The sequence below is a fragment of the Schistocerca serialis genome, chromosome 5, assembly GCF_023864345.2.
Source record: "Schistocerca serialis cubense isolate TAMUIC-IGC-003099 chromosome 5, iqSchSeri2.2, whole genome shotgun sequence".
Lineage (NCBI taxonomy): Eukaryota > Metazoa > Arthropoda > Insecta > Orthoptera > Acrididae > Schistocerca > Schistocerca serialis.
Window position 1 is genome coordinate 168,135,240 of NC_064642.1, and position 27,721 is coordinate 168,162,960.

The following is a 27,721-nucleotide window of genomic DNA, read 5'->3' on the forward strand; positions in this document are numbered from 1 at the left end:
CACTATACGCCCTCGCTCAAAGTCCGTCAACTGCACATACGGTTCACGTCCACGCTGTCGCGGCATGCTACCAGTGTTAAAGACTGCGATGGAGCTCCGTATGCCTCGACAAACTGGCTGACACTGACGACGGCGGTGCACAAATGCTGCGCAGCTAGCGCCATTCGACGGCCAACACCGCGGTTCCCGGTGTGTCCGCTGTGCCGTGCGTGTGATCATTGCTTGTACAGCCCTCTCGCAGTGTCCGGAGGAAGTATGGTGGGTCTGACACACCGGTGTCAATGTGTTCTTTTTTCCATTTCCAGGAGTGTATTTTAATACCTGAAATTTCTCCCTTCATTAGTTATAGATAGCGTGCATCTATTCTCTGTTGGAGGTATATTCTCGACAGAATTTCAGTGAACGGATTGGCGCTGTGGAAAGACACTGTACTCTTATTCGAGAGAATACCATTACAAATCCCCGTCCGACATTCCAGATTTATGTTTTTCGTGGTTCCCCTAAATTGATTACGACGAATGCCGGGATGGGTGCCTCGAAAGTGCAAGCTCAATTTCCTTCTCTTTTCGTCCTCTATCCGAGCTTTAATGAACTCGTCCCCGACGGAACATTAAACCCTAGTCCTCCTTTCTCTTTCGACAGAGTTTCATTTACATAATTTTGTCAAAACATTTGGTTAACTTATTACGATCTAAATAACGTAGTCATATCTTTATGATAAAAGGGAAGTATTGCTCGTACTTATACCTTTCGCAGGAAGTTATGTTTCTGTAATTTGGTAGAGATTTGATACCTGGGCTTTGCCGTTGGTTCGAAACTGAAGGTTGCTTTTGATTCTCGGGACAAACTAAAATACTAGAGGTAGAAATAGCTATACCTTTGTTCTTCTCACCTCAATGTGTTTCTGCTGCGAAGTTAGCAATGCCAATGTGGTGTTCTGTTGTGCCCAATTAACTGCCTCGTGCCACACCATAAAAACGAACATAGTGGTTGCAGATAAACAAAAACAGGAGACAAAAAAGCAGTTCCGATTATTATGTTAATCTGTAAATCTATTCCACAGTCGCGGAGATGATTATAAGTCAAGAACGGATAAAATTAACTCAAAGGAAGAAGGGTTAGAGTTTACCGTATCAAAGACATCGGGGTTTTTACAGACGGAACGGTATCTCAGTTCGACAAGTGAAACTGATGACGGTATTGACATTGTCTCTTTCTACATGTATAACTATACCCCGCAAGCTATCTTAGTGTGTGTGGTGGAGGGTACTTCTGGTATACCACTATCAGTATCCTTCTCAGAGCCGTACCAAGGTGATCCTAACTAAGTCCTTGGTGGAACTGCCAAAGCTGCTTCGTGCACCGCACCCATTTCTCAAATAAACCACTTTTCTGCAATTTTTTTTTGTATACACATCTAGGAAATTTTGAAATTTGTAAGGTAGGTTTAATAAAAATGAATTGTAATTGAAAAATATAACTTAAATGAACTACATAAGTGAAGAATCTTACACACAAGCAATTATGTATCATTGTAATTAACAAATTATAAATTGTGTAAACTTTCTAAAAAAATTCATAGTAAATCAAAATCCATATCTTATTGTTTATGTAGCAGCTATTTATTTTGGTATGACGTATAATGAATAATCGAATTTACTTGCCCCTCATAAGTTATTAATGTGCATAAAGTATTAATTCGAAATAGAAAAGTGACATAATTAAGTGTTCAGAATACATAACTTTCCAATAAATAAATTTGGAATATAATTTAACTTTCCATTTCCTTGCTTCGAGCAAAACACACACACTGATTATGACACTGAAGTCGAGTTTAGCAACTGTGTCTCATTCATTCAGCAAGGTAACTGAATTTGACTGCCTGCTGTATCTGTACTCTACGTTAATTAGCTAATCTGCTGAAACTGCATTTACAAGATGCTGCAGTCACTGGAACTGTCATCAATATCCTAAAAGCTATTTAGATGTTTGGATAATCACCCATATTTCGAAAAAATAAAGAAATAAAAAATTAAATAAAACTTTCGAAATGTCGAAAAGGGAAGCTGTGCATAATGAGTTCTTCGTATTAGAATTTGAAAGCTGTCATTTCGTTAACTATCTCAGCTGTGTCGATGTTTCTGGTACCGCCAAAATCTGCTGTATGTTTTGTAAAATGTCGATCAGGTTAAATAAAAAAATAAAAATAAATAAAACAAAATACAGAGCTCTCATTTGGTGTGCTACACGAGAGACTTGTTTACCATTTTAATTACTATTCTATAAAATACTTTGAAGCCCTCTAGCTTAAAATCACCGCAGTCTTCAGTGGGCAGACTCTCACCACCCGTTGATGGCCTACAATAACAAACGAAGCAGCTGCATGTCCTCCATTGTTTAACATGAGAAAACTGTGTAGGCCACAGGTTTATCAACCATGCACAGTGTTGACACGTTAAGCGACGCCTGTTTGGTAGCAGACAGTTGTTTATGATTATACAATTACGAAATGATACTGTGACAACGGAGAGTGTTTACAGTCCCGGCCGGAGGGAAAACACTTCTTCCCGAAGGTTGAAATGGCTCTGAGCACTACTTAAACCTAACTAAGCTAAGGACATCACACAACACCCAGCCGTCACGAGGCAGAGAAAATCCCTGACCCCACCGGGAATCGAACCCGGGAACCCGGGCGTGGGAAGCGAGAACGCTACCGCACGACCACGAGCTGCGGACGCTTCCCGAAGGCAGAGATAGGAAGACGAGGGATACGAGAACTCACGTTCCTCTCCCAGTTACTTCTTAAGCCATCTTTCGTCTTTTCCCAGTCAGTTTTTGCGCTCCTCGGGTGCCTGCGCCTTTGGCGGCTGCCTATCTCGCCATGCAGCAAATTTTGTATTGTGGACATCCACGACTGTAGAAATGAATCATGATGGATAAGACCGCTTCAGCTGGATGGCAGTTCTTTATTTCTGATCGAACTACTTTCGCAGCGTTAGAGCCATATCTTCAGGGATACTGATTTATAATTTATTCCAAACGATAAACAATAGATAACCCAACTTTCTTTGTCCCAGTGTGATAAAACTGTTTAACCGTCAAGAAGTCAATAGTCGAATTCAAAATAGAGCGTAATGTGGGGATAAGCCGAGCGGTCTAAGGGGCTGCAGTCATGGACTGTGCGGCTGGTCCCCGGAGGAGGTTCGAGTCCTCCCTCGGGCATGGAAGTGTGTGTTTGTCCTTAGGATAATTTAGGTTAAGTAGTGTGTAAGCTTAGGGACTGATGACCGTAGCAGTTAAGTCGCATAATATTTCACACACATTTGAACATTTTGAACATAGTGTGGGGAACATCATCCCGATACAGGTCCGCAGAGACCGCCTAGACGGGCCTCATGTTGCCACGGCAACGTCAAGCCTTTGATTTCCTGTTTAGGGATGATGTGCCTGCCGTATATTCTGCTCTATTTTAAATTGGACTACCAACCTCTTAACGGTTAAATAGTTTTATCACAATGGGACAAAGAAAGTTGGGTCGTCTATAGCTTATTATTTGGAATAAATTATAAATCTGCTTCCCTTGAGATGTGCCTCTAAAGCCGCGAAACTAGTTGGGTCAGAAATAAAGATTTATCATACAGCTGAAGCGATCTTATTTATCTTGCCATAGCCCCGGCACGGTCTGTTCCTTTCGCGAAGTGCGTGTAAAGAATTTCTCTCCCTAAACATCAGTACGAGCTCTAATTGCGTCGATTTCCTCGTCGTGGTCATTTCGCGCGACGTAAGAGGGAGGTAGTAACATGTTGCCGGACTCTACTCGAAAAATCCAATTTAAGCCTCTCTGCGCCGCACAACGTGTCTCTTGAGGGGCGACTGGAGTTTGTTGAGCATCCCTGTAATGCTCTCGCGCTTTTGTTAATCCAACCTGTTAAGCTTAGGGACTGATGACCTTAGCAGTTAAGTCCCCTAAAGAACCGATCTTGCCAGTTTTTGTAAGTCACTTCTTCCGTGGACAAATGGAATTTCCTTAATATTCTTCCAGTGTGCAGACTACAGTGCAATTACCAATGAGCGTAAATGGCTGCATCGTAAGTAATGACTGTTCAGGTATTTAACCACTACTACTTTAATAAAAAATACATGTCTTTATACATATATTACAGCAATTGGGATATTTTTGTGTAATAAACGTACAGTGAAAGAGTCTCTATAGGTTTCATTTGTTTAGTTATGTGTCAGTTTGCCGAAACTCAGTGCAGTATGCTTGATGACAGAATTAGATACGATTAAAAGAATTGCGTCTGACTATGGCTATATGCCTCACTTAACTGACAACATTCTGCACAAGAAACAAAGAAGAAAAATGTTGCCCTATGTTATGCCCACTCTGCAGCAACAGTCCGCTCGTATCTTATTCAACAGCAAGGACAAAAACAGATTTATTAAGTGACAGTAATGTTTTTAAAATCATTTGCAGTGACTGTAACCAAACTGTATGTTGGTCAAACAGGCAGGGCCATAGCAACTATGCTGATTGAACACGAACCCAGATGGAGATTACTTAAGTCAGACCCCACCCCTGCCGAATATGCGCTGAAGAAAGGACACACATACCAAGCCCATGCAGAAGTGCTACATACAACGTCATTTTAATAATTACATCTTAAAGGCGTGTACTAGTTTTGTTTATCTGTTTTGGGCTAACTTTACCATATATGACGTGTTAATGGTCTACAAACTTTTAGTACCGTACTCGATAATGGCGTAAAAGACGAAATCTGTACAGAAGAAAAATACAGTAACTTAGAGTCAAATCGCGATATATTCTTTTAAAACAAAATTCTTGTAATACTGTAATATTGTGTATTTTAATCATGTATTGTGTTTAATATTGTCCACTGCGCAAATTGTAATTTACAATGTAAAACGTGGTTGTTGCACAAGTGACTAGTATCCAGACAGTTCTTAGCCAGTGTCATATAACCTGTAATACGATACTATTGTATAGTTCAATTATTTAGTTCGTTTAATATTGTCCACTGCGTAAACGGTAATTAACAAAGTTAAAAAGGAAGTCTGATGTACAGCATTCTGTGCAAGTGTTGTATCTTCGTTTATGTTTGGTTGTCTAAGAACTAATTTCCCCTGAGGACGCTAGTCAGTTCTTTCCTGAAGATGGCCCATTAAGCCGAAAGCTAGTTAGAAATAAACAAATATCAGTAGAACAAAAACATCCATGGCACAGTACGTGAAGACATGTTACTGAATGATGAACATGAAAGTAATAATATTAACTTCTTTAGAAACTTCTTCATTGTTGAATGCCTGTTTCACTGAGAGAGAGAAAAAAATAGTCTTTACAAACTACCCACCTAATATTGGCCATGACATAAATACAACTAGATATAAACGGTTCATCTTCAATGTATACTACTGTCGTGCCAGTAGAAACTATGTTATCAAAACTTTTAAAACACCTTCGGCTGATGTAAACAAATGATTGTGAAAGTATTAAGTTGTGATATACCTGTACTTGTTACTGTGCTCTGTGCGCCAAACAACGAAGTCACCAGCAAAAATGTAAGTTAGTGCAGAATGAATTTTCACTCTGCAGCTGTGTCCGTGTGAAGTTTGGAAGGTAGGAGATGAGGTACTGGCAGAAGTAAAGCTGTGAGGAAGGTACGGAGTCGTGCTTGGGTAGCTCAGTTGGTAGAGCACTTGCCCGCGAAAGGCAAAGATCCCGAGTTCGAGACTCGGCCTGGCATACAGTTTTTATCCGCCACGATGTTTCTTGTAAGGTAATGCACTAACAAAATGACTAATCATGCTTATCACATAATGAACACACTATAATATATTTATTTTCATGGAGTTGGCTCAAATGGCTCTGAGCACTATGGGACTTAACTTCTGAGGTCATCAGTCCCCTAGAACGTAAAACTACTTAAACCTAACTAACCTAAGGACATCACAAACATCCATGCACGAGGTAGTATTCGAACCTGCGACCGTAGAGGTCGCGCGGTTCCTGACTGTAGCGCCTAGAACCGCTCGGATTTTCATGGAGTCTTTTTCGACACACAGCCTCACTGGAACGCAGCAAAGGAAACTAACCTCACTATTATCTAAACATGCTAATCACCTAATGTACGCACTATAACATATTTACCTCCCTAAAAAAATGTTCAAATATGTGTGAAATCTTATGGACTTAACTGCTAAGGTCATCAGTCCCTAATCTTACACACTACCTAACCTAAATTATCCTAAGGGCAAACACACACACCCATGCCCGAGGGAGGACTCGAACCTCTGCCGGGATCAGCCGCACAGTCCATGACTGCTGCGCCCAAGACCGCGCGGCTTACCTCCCTAAAAAGGAGTCTTTTCAGACACATAACCTCACTGGAACACGCAAAGGTAACTAACCTCACTTCACACTAATTACAATGTGAAAGTAATTGTAAATTCATCTGATGATGGCAGCATTGTGCAGAAACGTGGAATGCTAATAAACTATGAATAACTAGTGACTGTTGCAGCTTATATTATTTCACAAAAAACTTACAGTTTAGTCACAGCCTTAAGGGGCTCCGGAAAGGCTCAAAATCATGAAAAGTTCAATTTTTACTTTTTTGCGTTTTCTGAATCTGCAGACTACTACCTTTTAATAGATATATAATTTATTCAATTCCGAAGACTACAACTATTTTTAAATTTTTTTTGAGATGTGTTCTACATGGGCGTGACTCACTGTGGCGCTGTTAAACTGCTGTCAAATGGTGTTATTATTAACGTCCGTGTTCATCAGGTACATTTTAGTGATGTGAGATAAAGTATGTGTTGTGGCTAACCTGTGATGGTTCAATATATATCGCTGGTGTGATTGTCGATTGTTTCATGTTTATTTACTCTGTCGTTATCTCGAATATATTCGTAATTAATTCTGTTTCTTGAGTCTCTGTTTTGTTGAAGTATAATAATGAGTAAAAGTAAAGTTATTAGAAATCCTCTGAAGGCTTTTAAGAAAAGGAGAAATGTTGGAAAGCCAAAGGTATGTGTTATTACTGTAAACAATAAAGACGATAACCAAGTGAGTGAACCTAACCTCTCAAGTACACCTGCCCATAGCAGTCAAAGTGGGAAAGAAAATACTTCACAGAAGAAGCTTGGTTCAATGAGTGAAAACTATGAATGTTTTATGGGCGAATCGGATGTGAATGAAATATTTGATATGTCGGTTCTCAAAGGAATTTTTTCAAACTGTGTAAGATGTATTCATTGTAGTGAAGTTGGTCTGGAACTCTCCATAATAAAGCACGTAGGACTTGCTAGTGAAATACAACTGAAATGTGATAAGTGTTCATACATGACCACCTTTTGGAACAGTGTTGCAGTAACTGCAACTGAAGAAAATGGTAGCAAAATCCACGAACACAACGAGCGATGCTTGCTTTAGACAAGGAACGCCTTCGGGCTGCAGACAGGGCTGTAAAGAATCTAGAAATACAAGCAAGAGTAAACAGGAGGAGGAACAAGAGGAAGCTGGAGGAGGAGTTTGCAGAGGAAGATAATCCATCCTATGGACCTGGAATGCACTAAAAAGTTAATCCAATCTTTGTCGCTCGATTCCCAAAACTTTTATTTTCTCATACTAATTACATGTTTTCTAAGGATCTTCCAAACATATTTGTTTCAAACTTTCATTAAATGTTACACAGTACCTTCTGCATAATTTAACACAGCCTTTTTCCAAAAAACTGTATATTTTTGAATATATAAATAAAAAATTGCAAAAAAATGTTGTGAATTTTCATTACAATTGAAAAAAAATCATCTTTAATAACTGAACTAAAATTTTGTAAAATCCCTGTGTTAAGTTGTAGCCCATATTCCAATAAATAATCTGTAAAAAGTTCAACTTCCTACCTCAAATACTTTGTGAGGAAAGATGTAATTTATAAGCGTTATTTTAACATTGCAAGTGTAGGGCGTTCCGGAGCCCCTTAAATAACATCAATATAACATGGATAAATTAAAGAACAAAAACAGTTTACTTGTTACTTGACCTTAATAGAGACACTTCAGTCTTAAGGAACTATGGCATTATCCTTAACTCTGCTTTCTTTATCTTTCCCAGGACAGAAGATAAACAAGCAGCTTCCACTTCGGACTTGCCTCTGCTCACGGCAGCATCCTAACGGAATGCTTCCTGTAACACAACTCACCAGCCCTCTGGCCGACGGACAACTAAATTTATCCGTCCGTGCCAAGTGACGCTCTGCTTCGTCGAGTTAGAGTCGATACAAAGCGCCTCATGGCTGTCTGTGAACGTGGTTACGAAAACCTCTGCGTCGAAAGCACGTTCACTAGATCACTTCGTAGCTAAGTTAGCCGCTAGGCAACGCTGATCTACAGCTGATTGTAATCCAAGATATCCACGTCCACTCTCATCTTTAAACAAGGTTGATGAGTTTTATCTTACGTACGGAAAAACAGGACGCAGTATTCCGCAAGAGCGATCATGAAGATGGTGCACAAAGTAAAGGTAAAAACTTAATAAAAATCGAACAAATGCTGGGTTTTCGATAGAGACAGATCTACCATCTCTTCCCGTGCCCGCATGACGCGATGTAATCAAATAAATTTCAGTTATGGTATAGCTGTGCTCAAAACAGACATGTATAATCTAGATTCTTCAAATGTGAATTTTTTCCTGGCTGTAACAAGGAGGTGACTTTCTAGACTGGATTGAAAGGACCGCGGGAATAAGCGACCGTCAGTGGAACGGCATGTACAGGGTGTACATCAAGTCCGGGAACACTTTCAATTATTTATTGCACAAGAAATAAACATTGTACAAATTTCATACATATTGCATTTTGAAGAGAAACTCTGAAAGTTCTTTTTACAAACCTTCGATATGCGAACCATGAGTGACCCGGCAGACGTCAATACGGTAATCGAATTCTTGCCATACCCGTCCCAGCACGGCATCGTCGACTGTGGTAGTCGCTTCCAGTATTCTCTCCAGGAGCTCTGCTACATTACGTGCTAGGCAGTGCATACACCAGATCTTTAATTTTTCACCACAGAAAAAAGTGAAACAGAGTGATCGGGGAGGCCATCTCATGAAACAGCTGTCCCCTTCTGTAGCTCGCTCGATCCATCGATGCGGCAGCTACGTGTTCAGGTACCCACGAACTTTACGATGAAAATGTAAGGTAGGACAGTGGGGGTGGATGGCGACAGTAGGGACGTGGGCCTCCACGGCCTCAGACAAGGTCTGCTGGAGAAAGGAGGCAGCATGAGTAACATTGTCAGGGTGGTGGTAGGTGAAGGGGTGGCCTTCGACCCGGGTGGAGAGGGTATCCCGGTAGGCATTCCAGTCGGCATGGGAATAGTAATGGACGTACTTCGGGGGAGGGTCATTACGAGGGTCGGGGCAGGGGCGACGACCGTCTGAAATGGTGAGGAGGACAGGGAGATGGTCGCTACCAATGGGGTCCAGGACATCCACGGCTATGCGGCCAAGGAGGTTGGGGGAGGAGAGGATGACATCAGGAGTGGAGTTGGATTCGGGGTGAGTGTGCTGGGGAATGGGGACGAGGTCGCCTTGGAGGACGGAGAGGAACCGATGCCACCGCCATAACTGGGTGGCAGAACAACTATGGATGTTGAGGTCAGTGGCGATCACGTAGGAGGAGAAGGTACGATCAATGTGGGAGAGGAAGTCGAAAGGAATAGGGGCGTTAGGGCGGACATAGATGGTGGCGCAGGTGACAGTAAGGCCGGGGAAGAAGAGACTAAGGATCAGGTGTTCGGTGGGGTTGGGAAGGAGAGGTTGGAGCCGAACTGGGATCTGGCAGTGGTGACCAATGGCAACTCCGCCATGTGCAATTGGGAGGGGATTATCGGAGCGGTGGAGAAGGTAGGGCGATGTATGGACGGTGTGGTGGGGTTAGAGGAAGGTTTCATTGAGGAGGAAGGCATTCACGCGGTGGGTTGCAAGGCAGTGCATGAAGAGGTTCTTGTTGGCGGGAAGGGAATGGATGTTGTTCAACAGGATACGGTGCTGATGCGCCATGACAGGGATTTAGATGAGGGTGTCGAGGCGGGAGAAGGTGAAATGGGCCTGGTTGTGGGAGTAGGTGGCATACATTTTTAGGTGGAAGAGGGAACGGGCGGCAAGGGAGACCTGTTGGAGGGTGTGAGGGCGCTGGAAAGGGTGGACGTTTTGCAGGACAATGGTAAGGAACCTGATGATATCCTCAGCGGGGGGGGGGGGACGAAGGGAATTGCCAGGAGGGGTGGGGGCGTCCAGAGGATGGACAGGGTCAGTGAGTTCAGGAGTCATTGGAGGGGTCGGGCTTTACAGTTTTTGGGGTAGGTGGGATGGGGGAGATTGCAGGTATTACAGGAGGGAGAAGATTGATGGTTAGGGCACTGCCAGAGGAAGTGCGCTTGCCTATAATGCGGGCAGGTGGGGGCCTCGTGGCACTCAGCTGTTGGGTGCGCGTTGTAGCGCAGACACCTCTAGCAGCGAAGGGGTTGAGGAGGGGAACGGGAGGGGTCGACCTTATAACGCTGGTTGAAGAGGAGGGCACCCTCCCTCAGGAGATGGTCAATGGAAGGGGCATCCTCGGAGAAAACCCGCATAAGGCGGGTGGGGCCGGCCGAGTTAAAAATGCGGTGGACCACCCGCACCTCCAGCAAGGGTTGCGCCTTGAGCTCTGCCAACACCTCCTCCTCCGTGATCGTCGGACTAAGCCGAGTGATCACAGCGGTGAGGGTCGGCAGGCGACGTGGGGGTTGTGGTTGGCGGGTAGGAGATGGAGAAGGAGCAGGGGTGAGGGAGGCGCTGGGGCCAAACCGGGTGATGGGGAGGCGGGAGAGGATGTCAGTATGGAGGGTGGGGCTTGGGGAGGAGATGAGAACTGAATCCCATCTGGGAGTGAGGTGGGGGCACCAGGGCAGTGTTGGCGGAGGAGAAGGGAGAGGTTCCGGGCCTCGAGACGGGAAGGATCGGGATGGGAGAGGAGGTATTTGTATAAAGAGGGGGGAGGAGGAGGAGGAGGTGGAGGGAGCAAGGCCAGGTGGGGAGACATCCATGGCATCCTGGGGGGAGGAAGGAGGACGGGGTGGGGCCTTTTTGGGAGTGGAGGAGGTGGTGGTGCCACAAGGGCGTTTAACAGCGGCAGAAGGGTGGGTGGTGACATGAGGGACGGGAGCTATAGGGAGGTGGCGGGAAGTGGCAGGTCCCGGCGTGGGCGCAGTAGTCGGCGCCAGAGATGGTGACGGTGACGGCGACGGCGATGGTGGTGGCGGTGGCGGTGATGGCGAAGGCGATGTGGAGAGCTGGGCATGGGCAGTGACCCGACGGGCCACCATCCTAGCTGGAGCTGCAGTGACAGGCTGGGGGGGTGGGGAAAGGATCAGAGGGAGACGAGCGGGAGGAAGAAACTGGGGAGGGTGCGACAAAGAGCGAGGGCGAAGGGAGAGTGAGAAGAGGAGGGATGGAAAGAGGGGGGGGGGGGGGGGGTGACTAGGCACACCATGCAATGGTGGTGGTGACGGCGGCGGAGGGCGAAGTGTACACAATGGCAGTGGTGGTGGTAGTGGCAGTGGTGGTGAGGGCTGACATGACGACAGGGATGAACGAAGACAGCACAGGACGAAAAGGAGAGGAATAAACTGGGGACGCACGAAGACGGACGAAGACGAGGACCAGAGTCCCACGCTGCTGGCGCTGGCGACGGCTGGCAGGAACGCCGCAGCTGCTGCTGCCGCGGAAGGGGCCGCGGCCGCTGGTGCCGCTGCTGCTGGCTGGCTGGCTGGCTGGCTGGACCGCTGCTGCTGGCCGGGACCGCTGCTGCTGCTGCTGCTCGGCTGGACCGCTGCTGCTCGGCTGGCTGGCTGGCGGGCACCTGAAACCCTAACGCTTCGATTAGTGCTGGAATGGCACAATCGAAGGGCGGTATCCTTCCGAATTACCTGCCGGAGATGGAGGCACGGGATGTCTTTGGACTCCTTAGGAATGTGTCTAGTAGGCTCTCCACATTTACTTCACTCACCCTGGGACGTCCGCTTCTCTTTACGGGGCACAAGCAACTCGTCGTAATGAATTTGTTGTGCCAGTGGTAAATGGTGTTCCCTGTTGGTGGCTTCTTACTTTGCTCTAAACATAGGTTGAACAGCTGTAGCACACTTGTTTTTGTCGAACTCCAACACACAGAAAGCTCTCTCCGCACCTGAACTCACCATGTTTGCGACTAGCGCTGACTATTGGTAAATTACAGAACTACGTTGTGGCGATATACATGAAAAAAAAAAAGGCTTTCAGGGTTTCTCTTCAAAATGACATATGTATAATATCTGTACAATGTTTGGTTCTTGTGCAATAAATAATTGAAAGTGTTTCCGTACTTTATGTACACCCTGTATTTACTTCTCTCTCTCTCTCTCTCTCTCTCTCTCACACACACACACACACACACACACACACACACACACACACACAATAACGCTCACCACAGACGGCACATGGCGCACTGCCCTGCTACAATTATCATACGGGAAGGGTCTTGCACCAAGTGGCTTTCACTTGCTTCCGACGTGGAAGCAAGTAAGTGCAAAATATTTTGTACATTACGAAGAACTCACAGAGGCAGAGAATAATTTATTGAGACAACAGCTGGAACGTTTCTACAGTGTTGAAATAAGAAAGTATATCCTGATTTACAAAGTGTGTGTATTTGGATGTTAACTATGAGCGAAAGTAACTATAGCTTATGATACACATAGCGTTATTAACACCGAACGAGCTGGCGCAGTGTTTATCACATAGGACTCGCAATCGGCAGGACGACGATTCAAAACCGCGTCCGGCCATCCTGATTTAGGGTTTCTGTGATTCCCATAAATCGCTTCAGGCAAATGCCAGTATCGTTCCTTTGAAAGGGCACGACCGACTTCCTTCAAATGGTTCAAATGACTCTGAGCACTATGGGACTTAACTGCTGAGATCATCAGTCTCCTAGAACTTAGAACTACTTAAACCTAACTAACCTATGGACTTCACACACATCCATGCCCGAGGCAGGATTCGAACCTGCGACCGTAGCGGTCGCGCGGTTCCAGACTGTAGCGCTAGGCCACCGCGGCCGGCGACTCCTTCCCCATCCTTCCCTAATCCGGTGGCACCGATGACCCCACTGTTTCGTTCCCTCTCCCCCCAACCAACCAACCAACCAACGTTATTACCAAAATATAGTTCTTCACAAATATGGAAAAGAATTACAGATCATCGTTAAATGCCTGTTTCGACTTACGGCAATGACACATTGCCATTAAATGTGAAAAACCATTCAAAAAAGATGGGACGCTCGGCAATCAGTGGGGACAACATGATGCACTTATTAGTAGAGACAGGAATGGCAGACGTAATTACGAGTACAAATATAACAAAATCAAGGTGCACAGGACGTGTAACTAGGGGAGTGGGCTGTATACTGACTAAGGAAGCTACTTATTGAATACCAAACGATAAGAAACGACAGGCAACCACCTAATGGAAGGCGAGTAGGTGACATTAGGAAACACGTAAGAGAAATGAACATGTTTATAGATGAAGGCCACGATGCTTGGACCAGTCTGCAAAAGCCATTCATACAATGGTGGCCGCTCTCTCTCTCTCTCTCTCTCTCTCTCTCTCTCTCTCTGTCTCTCGTCCCCTTTCAGATAGGATTCCTGGCATTAGAAGGCTTTACGTTGTATTTAATATGCGACAACTTCACGGATTTACTTCATCATTACCGTATAAAATTTCGGCTTGATAAATCTGCATTTAACTAACGAAGGTGCCGCATATTTAGTGACGGCCGTGAGACGAAATAATTTCCACGATCAGGCAAAGGGACAATCACCTAATGAGCTGTAGTCTGTGGTGATCATCTGCAACAAAACCGACGAAATAATTAGATAAAGTCGACGATTCCGAATTAAGGAATTTCTGAATCTTTTTTCCTTGTGTTTCACGAACTGTTTTATACCTTTTGTTAACTGACAGATTTGGATAACGCGGATTATGTGCTCGTTGTGCCCCTAAATTTAATTCAACTACAAGATTCACAGAATGGAGTTTAGATCTAACCATGCTGTTGAAGGTGATCGTTTTGTCGATCACCTTGTTACGGGAGATGAGACATGGGTTCCGTATGTGAAAGTCGAGAAAAAAAAAATCAGAGGGATATCTATGAAGTGGCACCAAGTATATTCTTCGAATAAGGTTACTGTCACCATGTTTTATAGAAGGGAACGGGTTATAAAAGTCAACTGAACAGACTTTAGTGAAACTTTAAAAATATTTACGACGATTACTCCAAAAGAAACTAAATGCCACGTTGACTCCCAGTGTCGTTTGGCTGCAGGAGAATTCACGTTACCACAGACTTCGAAAACTCTTTAAAAATTTACAATAGGCGGTGATTGACCAAACCTCGTCCTGCCCTGATATGATGGCCAACTTCTACACCACGTGAAAGAAAGGGTTTTCGACAAAGCTTCTCGAAAACAATTAGAAACTTCAAGACCCCATTGAATCATGGTTAAGATCGCTGGGGTCCCCCGTTATTATTTTTACATGTGTTTATGTTTTAGTAGTAACCAAGTGGTCACGCGGTTCCAGACTGAAGCGCCTAGAACCGCTCGGCCACCCTGGCCGGTGTATTTTTTAATTCTCCTGCTTAACGACATCAGTATTTGTGACTTGTGTATTTGTGCCGGTGTATTTTTTAATTCTCCTACTTAACGACATCAGCATTTGTGACTTGTTGCTGCTATCCTGGTATAATATCTCGACTTTCCATGTTTCTGATGTCATCGTTCTTGTTGTTGGTGCTGAGGTATTCAATCCGATGTTCTCTACGCTAGTCTATCTTCCGCAAATCTGTTCATCTCTGCGGAACTACTGCAGTCTACGTACACTTGAAGTTGCTCACTGCACTCAAGCTTCAATCTCCCCTTACAACTTTCACATCCCACCCTCCCGTCCATTACCAACTTATGTATTCCTTGATAACTTAGAATTTGTCCTACAAACTTATCCATTCTTTTAGTGAAGTTATGCTACAAAGATCTTTTTTCCCAGGTTTGATCTAATAGCTCATCATTAGTTGTTCGAGCTACTCATTCCAACTTAACCCTTGCAATACCTAGGGAGGAGAGGGGGCAGGAGTACTTTGTGTCCACCTTTTGAAAATATTGTCATCTAGTCAGTTACTTTATATTTTAAAATTTTGAAAAAATCGTTTTTTAAGAATCTTTTACGAAATTCCATAAATGTTTCAAATTTTTTAGTTAAACTGAACCCAAAAATTAAATCTAAATAGTAGATGTCACCTTCCGCAATGAATGTTATTCAGTATTTTCAGGTTCAGGACCTTACTACAGATCAAAATATGTTTAAAAAGCAAATTTTGAGTAACAGTCAACAAAAATCAACGAAATTTGTCTTTCAGTTTTGTTTCGTGTTGGCCTTGAAGTACCCCCAGCTTGGTAGTACACCTCATTGTAAAAACATTGATATTGTTAAGGGTGTCGTAAAAGATATTTTCAGGATCTGAGTCCTACTTACACACAGTATTTCTTTGAAAAGTATGTTGTTAATATAAGCAAGCAACAATTAACGAATTCTGTTTCATTCTCTAAAACTGTTTTAAGGGTGGGCATTAAGTACACTTCTCTTGGTAAAGCGCGTTGTGGAATATGCGTTGGTCTTGCTAGGGTTAAGTAATGTTAGTACCACAATTCATTCCTCGTCTGTATTGTTTAATCGTCCGCATCTCACTACCGTACAAGGCTACATTCCAGAAAAATAGTTTTAGATGTTGCATATTTCTCTTTTTAAGAAAAGTTGTGCTTAATATCGCAACTATGCATTTTACATCCTCTGTACTTCCGCCATCGCTAGCTACTTTGCTATTCAATAAGAAAACTAATCAACTATTTCTTTGTGTTCCATCTCCTAATCTAATTCCCACAGCTCGTCGGATTTTAATCGAAAACATTCCATTACTTTTATTTTACTTTTGTATTTGTTCCTCTTATAACCTCTTTTCAATTGGTAACTATTTCGTTTAAGCGATATCCCGAATCCCTTCAGTTTTCTGACACAGTTACAATGTCACTGGCAAAACTCAAAGTAATTATTTCTTCTCCTCTAACTGTAATCAGGATTTCAAATTTTTTCTTGGTTTCGTGTACTGCTTGCTCAATGTACAGATGTTAGCGGAGTAGGCTAGAACCCCGACTCACTCCCTTCCCAGTTACCGCCTCCTTCATAACTGCTTTTTGATTTCTATGGAAATTGTAGATAGCCTTCCACTCCCTGTACGTTACCCCTGGTGCTTCAGAATTTCAAAAACTGTGTTCCAATCAACATCATCAAAAGCTTTCTCTATGGCCTGAAGGCCCTCATCTGATCAAATCAACAAATAATATGTAAACTGAGGGTGGAGAGGGGAAGAAAGGAAAGGAAAGGAATCACTGCTCTCAGTGGCATCGGGATATAATGCGGAATCGGTGGCGACGAGTAAAAATGTGTACTAGACGGGATTCGAACCTGCTTACTAGGCAGGTGCGTTAACCACTGCACCATCCAGGACACAGCGTTATCACGCCTGTGCGGACTACCTCGGCACGCCTCGCGACCGATCCACATTCCCATCGAGAACCACCAGCACATTCATAACAAATCTACAAATGTTATAAATGCAGGTTTATTTTTCTAAGGTAAGTCGTCGTGTTCTGTTCATAACCTAAGAAATGATAGGGCGACTTTTTAGTACAGAACTTGTGTTGCTATAGCGAGACTGCTGCCAAAATCAGATAACGCGTACAACCTCTCGTATGTACAGCCACGCTGTGCAGCAACTTGGAACGTAACAGATAAGGAGATGTTAGGGGAACGTGAGGCGTGTGTGTGGGTGTGTCGGGACACTGGAAGCAGCCTGTACTGCCACAAGCCAGGGTGCCCTGCTGGAAACAAGTGGGGCAGGCGCCGGGGCACGCGGGTCTAAATATATTGCCTGGAGCGCCGGCCGCTCTCCAGCAAGAGGTTGGCCACACCGCCCCGGTCATAATACAAGCACGCTAGGAGACTTGCATCTCGAGCAACAGTTCACCAACGCCACGTAACACTATAGGAGTACGAAGGAAATTTGAATGTTTCTCATCTTGACTTAAAGATGGCGTTGATATACGCTAACGAAAAAAACGTTCCAGCACTAAGAAATATTAAATGCAGAGTGAAGAAATTTCGGGAATACATTTGTCTAGACGATGTATTTAAGCGACTAACGTTGCAAGATCAACGTCAGCGCGAGAAAAGCCAATGAAAATGTGGAAGGTTGGTACATTAATAACCAGTGTAACTTCCAGAATATTGAGTTCAAGCGTGCAAACGTGCTTGCATTTTGTCATATAAGTTTCTGATAATTTGTTGGATGGAGTTCCATGCCTGTTGCACATGGTCGGTCAATACAGGGACGGTTACTGGTGGTTGTGGATGACGCTGGAGTTGTCGTGCGATGATGTTGTCCCATACGTGGTCAAATGGAGACAGATCTGGTGATCGAGCAGGCCAAGGCAACATGTCGACAATGGGTAGGGGTTTTATAACAGCAGTATATGGGAGTGATATCCTGCTGGAAAACACCTCCTGGAGTAGAATGAGATTTTCACTCTGCAGCGGAGTGTGCGCTGATATGAAACTTCCTGGCAGATTAAAACTGTGTGCCGGACAGAGACTCGAACTCGGGACCTTTGCCTTTCGCGGGCAAGTGCTCTACCAACTGAGCTACCCAAGCACGACTCACGCCCCATTCTCACAGCTTTACTTCTGCCAGTACCTCGCCTCCTACCTTCCAAACTTTACAGAAACTCTCCCCGAGTTCGAGTCTCGGTCCGGCACACAGTTTTAATCTGCCAGGAAGTTTCACCTCCTGGAGTGCCATTCATGAAAGGCAAAACAACAGATCGAATCGCCAAACTGGCGTTCAAATTTTCGGTGAGGGTGCGTGGGATAACCACGAGAGTGCTCCTGCGGTCACATAAACTCGCACCCCAGACGATGACTCCAGAAGTAGGTCCAGTGTGTCTACGCATCTACATCTACATCCATACTCCGCAAGCCACCTGACGTTGTGTCGCGGAGGGTACCTTGAGTAACTCTATCGGTTCTCCCTTCTATTCCAGTCTCGTATTGTTCGTGGAAATAAATATTGTCGGTATGCCTCTGTGTGGGCCCTAGTCTCTCTGATTTTAACCTCATGGTCTCTTCGCGAGATATACGTAGCAGGGATCAATATACTGCTTGACTCCTCGGTGAAGGTATGTTCTTGAAACTTCAACAAAAGCCCGTACCGAGCTACTGAGCGTCTCTCTTGCAGAGTCTTCCACTGGAGTTTATCTATCATCTCCGTAACGCTTTCGCGATTACTAAATGATCCTGTAACGAAGCGCGCTGCTCTCCTTTGGATCTTCTCTATCTCTTCTATCAACCCTATCTGGTACGGATCCGACACCGGTGAGCAGTACTCAAACAGTGGGCGAACAAGTGTACTGTAACCTACTTCCTTTGTTTTCGGACTGCATTTCCTTAGGATTCTTCCAATGAATCTCAGTCTGGCATCTGCTTTACCGACGATTAATTTTATACCATCACTCCATTTTAAATCACCCCTAATGGCTACTCCCAGGTAATTTATGGAATTAACTGCTTCCAGTTGCTGACCTGCTATATTGTAGCTAAATGATAAAGGCTCTTTCTTTCTATGAATTCGCAGCACATTACACTTGTTCACATTGAGATTCAATTGCCATTCCCAGCACCATGCGTCAATTCGTTGCAGATCCTCCTGCATTTCAGTACAATTTTCCATTGTTACAACCTCTCGATATACTACAGCATCATCCGCAAAAAGCCTCAGTGAAGTTCCGATGTTATCCGCAAGGTCATTTATATATATTGTGAATAGCAACGGACCTACGACACTCCCCTGCGACACACCTGAAATCACTCTTACTTCGTAAGGCTTCTCTCCATTGAGAATGACATGCTGCGTTCTGTTATCTAGGAACTCTTCAGTCCAATCATACAACTGGTTTCATAGTCCATGTGCTCTTACTTTATTCATTAAACGACTGTGGGGAACTGTATCAAACGCCTTGCGAAGTCAAGAAACACGGCATCTACCTGGGAAACCGCGTCTATGGCCCTCTGAGTCTCGCGGACGAATAGCGCGAGCTGGGTTTCACACGATCGTCTTTTTCGAAACCCACGCTGGTTCCTACAGACTGGCTCTCAACTGGCCTTCTCCTAACCAACACACGGCCATCACTGACGCTGAGGGGCAGAAGCAGTTTCCATCATTAAATACAACAGTCCTCCTCTCCGCCCTCCAAATAGCTGTCGCTTGAACCACTGAAGTCGCAGGCGATGCTTTGGAGTCAGTGAAATACAAGCTACAAGGCATCTGGCTCAGAGCTATCCTTGAAGTAATCGATTGGTAGCAGCTCCTTGTGTCAACGTGATGGCAACTTCTGCTCAATTTGCTGCTGCAGGCGCATTACAATGCGCCAGAATCATACTCCGAACACGACGGTCTTCCATCTCGGTAGTGCCACGTGACCGTATCTTTCCGTGATCAATGAAACCAGCACTCATGTACAATTGGCCGGCCGCGGTGACCGAGCGGTTCTAGGCGCTTCAGTCCGGAAACACGCGGCTGCTACCGTCGCAGGTTCGAATCCTGTCGCGGGCATGGATGTTTGTGATGTCATTAGGTTAGTTAGGTTTAAGTAGTTTTAAGTTTAGTGGACTGATGACCTCAACTGTTAAGTCCCATAGTGCTTAGAGCCATTTGAACCATTTTGTACAACTGCTACATTCCCGCCAAGCCTTTCTGCAAAATTGCGGAATGAACATCCAGCTTCTCGTAGCCCCATTACACGAACTCGTTCAAGCTCAGTAATGCTTTTATACTGGCGTCTTGGTCATCTTAAACGCTTTCTTGATCAACGTCAACTCACGACGTCAAATCTCAAAGGTAACTACGCTCACAATCGTTACAGGGTGTATTTAAAGCACTCATGATTTACATCCTCATAGTGGCGTTACTAGCGCCACATTTATGAAACTGGCGCGAAATTTGAACAGACGCCATGTTTCAGATGTAGAAAAACGCCTACCAACTTTCGTTTATCTCGCAATACTCCTTCATGGTGTTGGCATTTTTTTCCATCAGTCTAATAGTACAGAAAGTGTCAGCTTAACTTGCGAATTAGTTTTGTTTAACCCGCTTAGCAGCCATGTTGTGTGTGCTTTGTTGAAATGGATACACTGGGGGACGTCTCAGAATTGGAACCACTTGTGCAAAACATCGGGGCTTGTGAGATTTTCCAACTCAGACACTACACGTACTGGTACTGGAACTACAGGTGACTTGGGGCATAATGCCTGGGTGAAATATAAAATTTGGCTCAAACACATAAAATTAATGCGAAGATCACGACTCCCGCGACGCTTGTCGGAAACATTTTTATTTTCAATTTTTATGTTACTGGCAATGGCAAGGAAATCGTTTCTGAAGAAGAGAAATTTGCTAACATCGAGTATAGATTTAATTGTCAGGAAGTCATTTCTGAAAGTAATTGTATGGAGTGTAGCCATGTATGGAAGTGAAACATGGACGATAACCAGTTTGGACAAGAAGAGAATAGAAGCTTTCGAAATGTGGTGCTACAGAAGAATGCTGAAGATAAGGTGGGTAGATCACGTAACTAATGAGGAGGTATTGAATGGGATTGGGGAGAAGAGAAGTTTGTGGCACAACTTGACTAGAAGAAGGGATCGGTTGGTAGGACATGTTTTGAGGCATCAAGGGATCACAAATTTAGCATTGGAGGGCAGCGTGGAGGGTAAAAATCGTAGAGGGAGACCAAGAGATCAATACACTAAGCAGATTCAGAAGGATGTAGGTTGCAGTAGGTACTGGGAGATGAAGAAGCTTGCAAAGGATAGAGTAGCATGGAGAGCTGCATCAAACCAGTCTGAGGACTGAAGACCACAACAACAACAACATGTTACTTACATTGCAAATAAACCGAAATAATGCTCACTACGTTGTATTTTTCCCCCCATGAACCATGGACCTTGCCGTTCGTGGGGAGGCTTGCGTGCCTCAGCGATACAGATGGCCGTACCGTAGGTGCAACCACAACGGAGGGGTATCTGTTGAGAGGCCAGACAAACATGTGGTTCCTGAAGAGGGGCAGCAGCCTTTTCAGTAGTTGCAGGGGCAACAGTCTGGATGATTGACTGATCTGGCCTTTTAACATTAGCCAAAACGGCCTTGCTGTGCTGGTACTGCGAGCGGCTGAAAGCAAGGGGAAACTACAGCCGTAATTTTTCCCGAGGACATGCAGCTTTACTGTATCATTAAATAATGATGGCGTCCTCTTGGGTAAAATATTCCGGAGGTAAAATAGTCCCCCATTCGGATCTCCGGGCGGGGACTACTCAAGAGGACGTCGTTATCAGGAGAAAGAAAACTGGCGTTCTACGGATCGGAGCGTGGAATGTCAGATCCCTTAATCGGGCAGGTAGGTTAGAAAATTTAAAAAGGGAAATGGATAGGTTGAAGTTAGATATAGTGGGAATTAGTGAAGTTCGGTGGCAGGAGGAACAAGACTTTTGGTCAGGTGAATACAGGGTTATAAATACAAAATCAAATAGGGGTAATGCAGGAGTAGGTTTAATAATGAATAAAAAAATAGGAGTGCGGGTTAGCTACTACAAACAGCAAAGTGAACGCATTATTGTGGCCAAGATAGACACAAAGCCCATGCCTACTACAGTAGTACAAGTTTATATGCCAACTAGCTCTGCAGATGATGAAGAAATAGATGAAATGTATGACGAGATAAAAGAAATTATTCAGGTAGTGAAGGGAGACGAAAATTTAATAGTCATGGGTGACTGGAATTCGTCAGTAGGAAAAGGGAGAGAAGGAAACATAGTAGGTGAATATGGATTGGGGGGAAGAAATGAAAGAGGACGCCGCCTTGTAGAATTTTGCACAGAGCATAACTTAATCATAGCTAACACTTGGTTCAAGAATCATAAAAGAAGGTTGTATACCTGGAAGAATCCTGGCGATACTAAAAGGTATCAGATAGATTATATAATGGTAAGACAGAGATTTAGGAACCAGGTTTTAAATTGTAAGACATTTCCAGGGGCAGATGTGGATTCTGACCACAATCTATTGGTTATGAACTGCAGATTGAAACTGAAGAAACTGCAAAAAGGTGGGAATCTAAGGAGATGGGACCTGGATAAACTGAAAGAACCAGAGGTTGTAGAGAGTTTCAGGGAGAGCATAAGGGAACAATTGACAGGAATGGGGGAAAGAAATACAGTAGAAGAAGAATGGGTAGCTTTGAGGGATGAAGTAGTAAAGGCAGCAGAGGATCAAATAGGTAAAAAGACGAGGGCTAGTAGAAATCCTTGGGTAACAGAAGAAATATTGAATTTAATTGATGAAAGGAGAAAATATAAAAATGCAGTAAATGAAGCAGGCAAAAAGAAATACAAACGTCTCAAAAATGAGATCGACAGGAAGTGCAAAATGGCTAAGCAGGGATGGCTGGAGGACAAATGTAAGGATGTAGAGGCTTGTCTCACTAGGGGTAAGATAGATACTGCCTACAGGAAAATTAAAGAGACCTTTGGAGAGAAGAGAACCACTTGTATGAATATCAAGAGCTCAGATGGCAACCCAGTTCTAAGCAAAGAAGGGAAAGCAGAAAGGTGGAAGGAGTATATAGAGGGATTATACAAGGGCGATGTACTTGAGGACAATGTTATGGAAATGGAAGAGGATGTAGATGAAGACGAAATGGGAGATAAGATACTGCGTGAAGAGTTTGACAGAGCACTGAAAGACCTGAGTCGAAACAAGGCCCCGGGAGTAGACAACATTCCATTAGAACTACTGATGACCTTGGGAGAGCCAGTCCTGACAAAACTCTACCATCTGGTGAGCAAGATGTATGAGACAGGCGAAATACCCTCAGACTTCAAGAAGAATATAATAATTCCAATCCCAAAGAAAGCAGGTGTTGACAGATGTGAAAATTACCGAACTATCAGTTTAATAAGTCACAGCTGCAAAATACTAACACGAATTCTTTACAGAAGAATGGAAAAACTGGTAGAAGCGGACCTCGAGGAAGATCAGTTTGGATTCCGTAGAAATGTTGGAACACGTGAGGCAATACTAACGACTTATCTTAGAAGAAAGATTAAGAAAAGGCAAACCTACGTTTCTAGCATTTGTAGACTTAGAGAACGCTTTTGACAATGTTAACTGGAATACTCTCTTTCAAATTCTGAAGGTGGCAGGTATAAAATACAGGGAGCGAAAGGCTATTTACAATTTGTACAGAAATCAGATGGCAGTTATAAGAGTCCAGCGGCATGAAAGGGAAGCAGTGGTTGGGAAAGGAGTGAGACAGGGTTGTAGCGTCTCCCCGATGTTATTCAATCTGTATATTGAGCAAGCAGTAAAGGAAACAAAAGAAAAATTCGGAGTAGGTATTAAAATCCATGGAGAAGAAATAAAAACTTTGAGGTTTGCCGATGACATTGTAATTCTGTCAGAGACAGCAAAGGACTTGGAAGAGCAGTTGAACGGAATGGACAGTGTCTTGAAAGGAGGATATAAGATGAATATCAACAAAATCAAAACGAGGATAATGGAATGTAGTCAAATTAAATCGGATGATGCTGAGGGAATTAGATTAGGAAATGAGACACTTAAAGTAGTAAAGGAGTTTTGCTATTTAGGGAGTAAAATAACTGATGATGGTCGAAGTAGAGAGGATATAAAATGTAGACTGGCAATGGCAAGGAAATCGTTTCTGAAGAACATCGAGTATAGATTTAAGTGTCAGGAAGTCGTTTCTGAAAGTGTTTGTATGGAGTGTAGCCATGTATGGAAGTGAAACATGGACGATAACTAGTTTGGACAAGAAGAGAATAGAAGCTTTCGAAATGTGGTGCTACAGAAGAATGCTGAAGATAAGGTGGGTAGATCACGTAACTAATGAGGAGGTATTGAATAGGATTGGGGAGAAGAGAAGTTTGTGGCACAACTTGACTAGAAGAAGGGACCGGTTGGTAGGGCATGTTTTTAGGCATCAAGGGATCACAAATTTAGCATTGGAGGGCAGCGTGGAGGGTAAAAATCGTAGAGGGAGACCAAGAGATGAATACACTAAGCAGATTCAGAAGGATGTAGGTTGCAGTTGGTACTGGGAGATGAAGAAGCTTGAACAGGATAGAGTAGCATGGAGAGCTGCATCAAACCAGTCTCAGGACTGAAGACCACAACAACAACAACAAACGTTGTATTTATTAATATTCTCATAAAACGAAAGACAAAGGGAATTTTGGAATTACGAATAATTTTACAGAACGGTATTGCTTGTCACGTTAGAGAATTTTAATTTATGTAAAATTAGATACCATTATTATTCGACAATTGATGATTTAACCATTATAATTCGACAATTGATGATTTATACATGCTGGGAGCCATTTGAACCATTTTGTACAACTGCTACATTCCCGCCAAGTCTTTCTGCAAAATTGCGGAATGAACATCCAGCTTCTCGTAGCCCCATTACACGTACTCGTTCAAGCTCAGTAATGCTTTTATACTGGCGTCTTGGTCATCTTAAACGCTTTCTTGACTAACGTCAACTCACGACGTCAAATCTCATCATCAAACAGTGGAAGCATTGATTTTCTCGGCACACGTTATAAAAGGAGCACTTTTACAGTTACATTGTTGTTTTAAAGTTTCTATATAAAAAGAAACTTAGTTCACATTCACAAAAGGTTATCTCTCATCCCACTTTTTGACAGCAACAACGCGTAGCGCTTCATTTCGCCAAATGTTGTCCAAGGTAGCTGGTTATGTACAATGGAATGTATTTTGCTGTAGTCTTCTCGGGGTGTGATTTCCTCTGTCGACGACATAAGAGCAGTTTCGAAGCTTTTTAATCAAATTCTTTAGCTGACGATAAAATTGGACATCGCATGGGGTTGCATTAGCAGTGCATTTGGGGGTGCACGATGCCAGTCCTTTTTCATTTTGAAAAATCTCATCATATAATTGTGGATTTGTTTGTCATGGCCACGAGTCAGCTAACAGAAAAAAATTGTTCTGACGCACATAGGTTTGCTTGTTAAAAACCATTCGAAAGCCTAGATCGCATAAAAAATTTCTTTATTTGAGAAAACCGGTTTCAACAGCCATTGCTGTCGTCTTCAGATCTTTAATATCTTTTTGTTGTAAAACCTGTTCATTTTACGCTAAAAGTCCCGCATAACATGTCAAGTGGACAAAACTCAACACATAACGTTTATTACCGCTAAAACATTTAAAAACATACAGCACCTTGTCGAAAAGGCCATGTCCATGTACATATTGCTCACAGATGCTTGTCACAGGTGCTTTATCCTATGTTTAGCAATGACAAACGTTTATAAAGTGCTGAGTTTTATCCACTTGACATCTTGTGCGTGAGGTTCAGCGTAAAATGAACATCTTTTACAACAAAAAGATGTTAAAGACCTGAAGATGACAGCAGTAACAGTTGAAACTAGTTGTCTTAAATAAAGAAAATTTTTATGCCATGTTGGCTCTTGAAAGGTTTTTAATAATCAAAACAGATCGCCCTTCAGTACTCTCAAAATGAGAAAATCCAAACAATATACTGAGCATTATCTCGGTTTATTTGCAGTGTAAGTAACGTAGTAACTGAAAATAAAAAAGCTTCCACACAGGGACTCGGAATCACGTTTTGTCTCTTTCCACTGCGTCAACCGCCGCCTGGAATCTAAGCAAACATGTTGAAATTGCCTCACCCGACCTGCGCCAAAAATGCTATTCTTTTTTTAAACGCTTGGACATATGGAGCTCCCACTTCTGTGATTTTCATTTATGTCCAAGCCCTGCGTATACAATAAATTTGGAGAAAGTCGGTGACGACGAGTCCATGGAATTATTGTATTTTACGTTGATAAGGTATTAATCATTATTAATGATACTTGTATATTTTATCTGAATAAGGGATCTTGCTCTAGAAGTAGTCATGTGACTTATGATCTTATCGCGAATTTGATGTTGTTCAGCCATATTTTATAATTTACTAATATGTCACAACCACGACATCTCCTGCAGCTAAAATGGATAATTTTAAAATAGTAACTGTAACAATACTCCCACTCCCCACCGTTGAAGCCAGCGGGAGTGGCCGTGCGGTTCTAGACGCTTCAGTTTGGAACCACATGACCGCTACGGTCGCAGGTTCGAATCCTGCCTCGAGCATGGATGTGTGTGATGTCCTTAGGTTAGTTAGGTTTAGGTAGTTCTAAGTTCTAGGAGACTGATGACCTCAGATGTTAAGTCCCATAGTGCTCAGAGCCATTTGAACCATTTGAACCACCTTTGAAGTATGATGATAATTCTATGAGGTACTGGAAAAGCAGCAATCGACGTAAATGAAATCCCCAGCGTGTTCAATGAAGCACTGTTCGAACAAGAGGACGACTGACGTGTTTCGCTGCTGCCGAATGTTGCACATTGTTCTAGCAGCACGTTCCTTTATCTCGGACTTGAGAATGACCGAACCTTTCCATTGTTTACTCGTTTGGTGCTAGAGAACCTCCGCCCGTAAGACACTGGAGAAGTCAACCCAATACCACATCAGTTACAACTATGCCAGGTAGATGTTTTTGATCGTAAAGTGCGTGATTTCGCAGGCTACTTTCACTTGTTGAATCATAACAGAAAATCTTATCCGCAATATTATTTAAGCAGCAGGAGGGTTCCATTGAAATACATTATGGAAAAGAGAAACGAAAATGTACTGAACCCTTCATAACAACGAACAGACCAATAAGAGTGAAAAAAAAAAAGGTCACGTGCGTATGTAGGTAAGGCAGCACGATACATATCCAGAGTTGGCAATAATTCACTGTACAGTAAAATCCAACATCACGAATCAAAATACAATATAACACACATCGAACCACTGCAGACTGTCTAAAACTCCGTTAATCATGTGCGCCAATGCAAGGGCTGTGCTCATATCCACATCCGGTTTACAGACTATCCCATAAATGTCGCGAAAAACTTGTAAGGGAGGTGGGGCGCATCATAAGGATTGTGAATTGCATTGCAACCCACGGCCGCAAACGTCAGGGGTAAGTGGTAACAGAGGTCGAAGATCGGAAAGGAAACAAGAGAGTGATTCATTTGAGACATTTACTGGAGATAATGAGTACACATGAAGTACGACATGAATACAGCTCTTACGTTGGAACAGATGCTCGAAGTTTGCACTATCAGACGTGGCACGCATACCTAACATGGGCCGAGTACTGACTGCCGGTCACGCTCAAACACACTGGGGTCTTGTTTGTAGCAGCCGCGCAGACGATTCTTGCGACGAGATCCGTTTCACAGGATCCCGATGCTTCAGAGATTTGTTCATTTTGGAGTGGCTGTTCGCAGGCATTTGAACAGGTCATTCCAGCATTCCCAGGTTCCCCGGCCTCCATGCTGATTGGATTCATCAAGCCTTC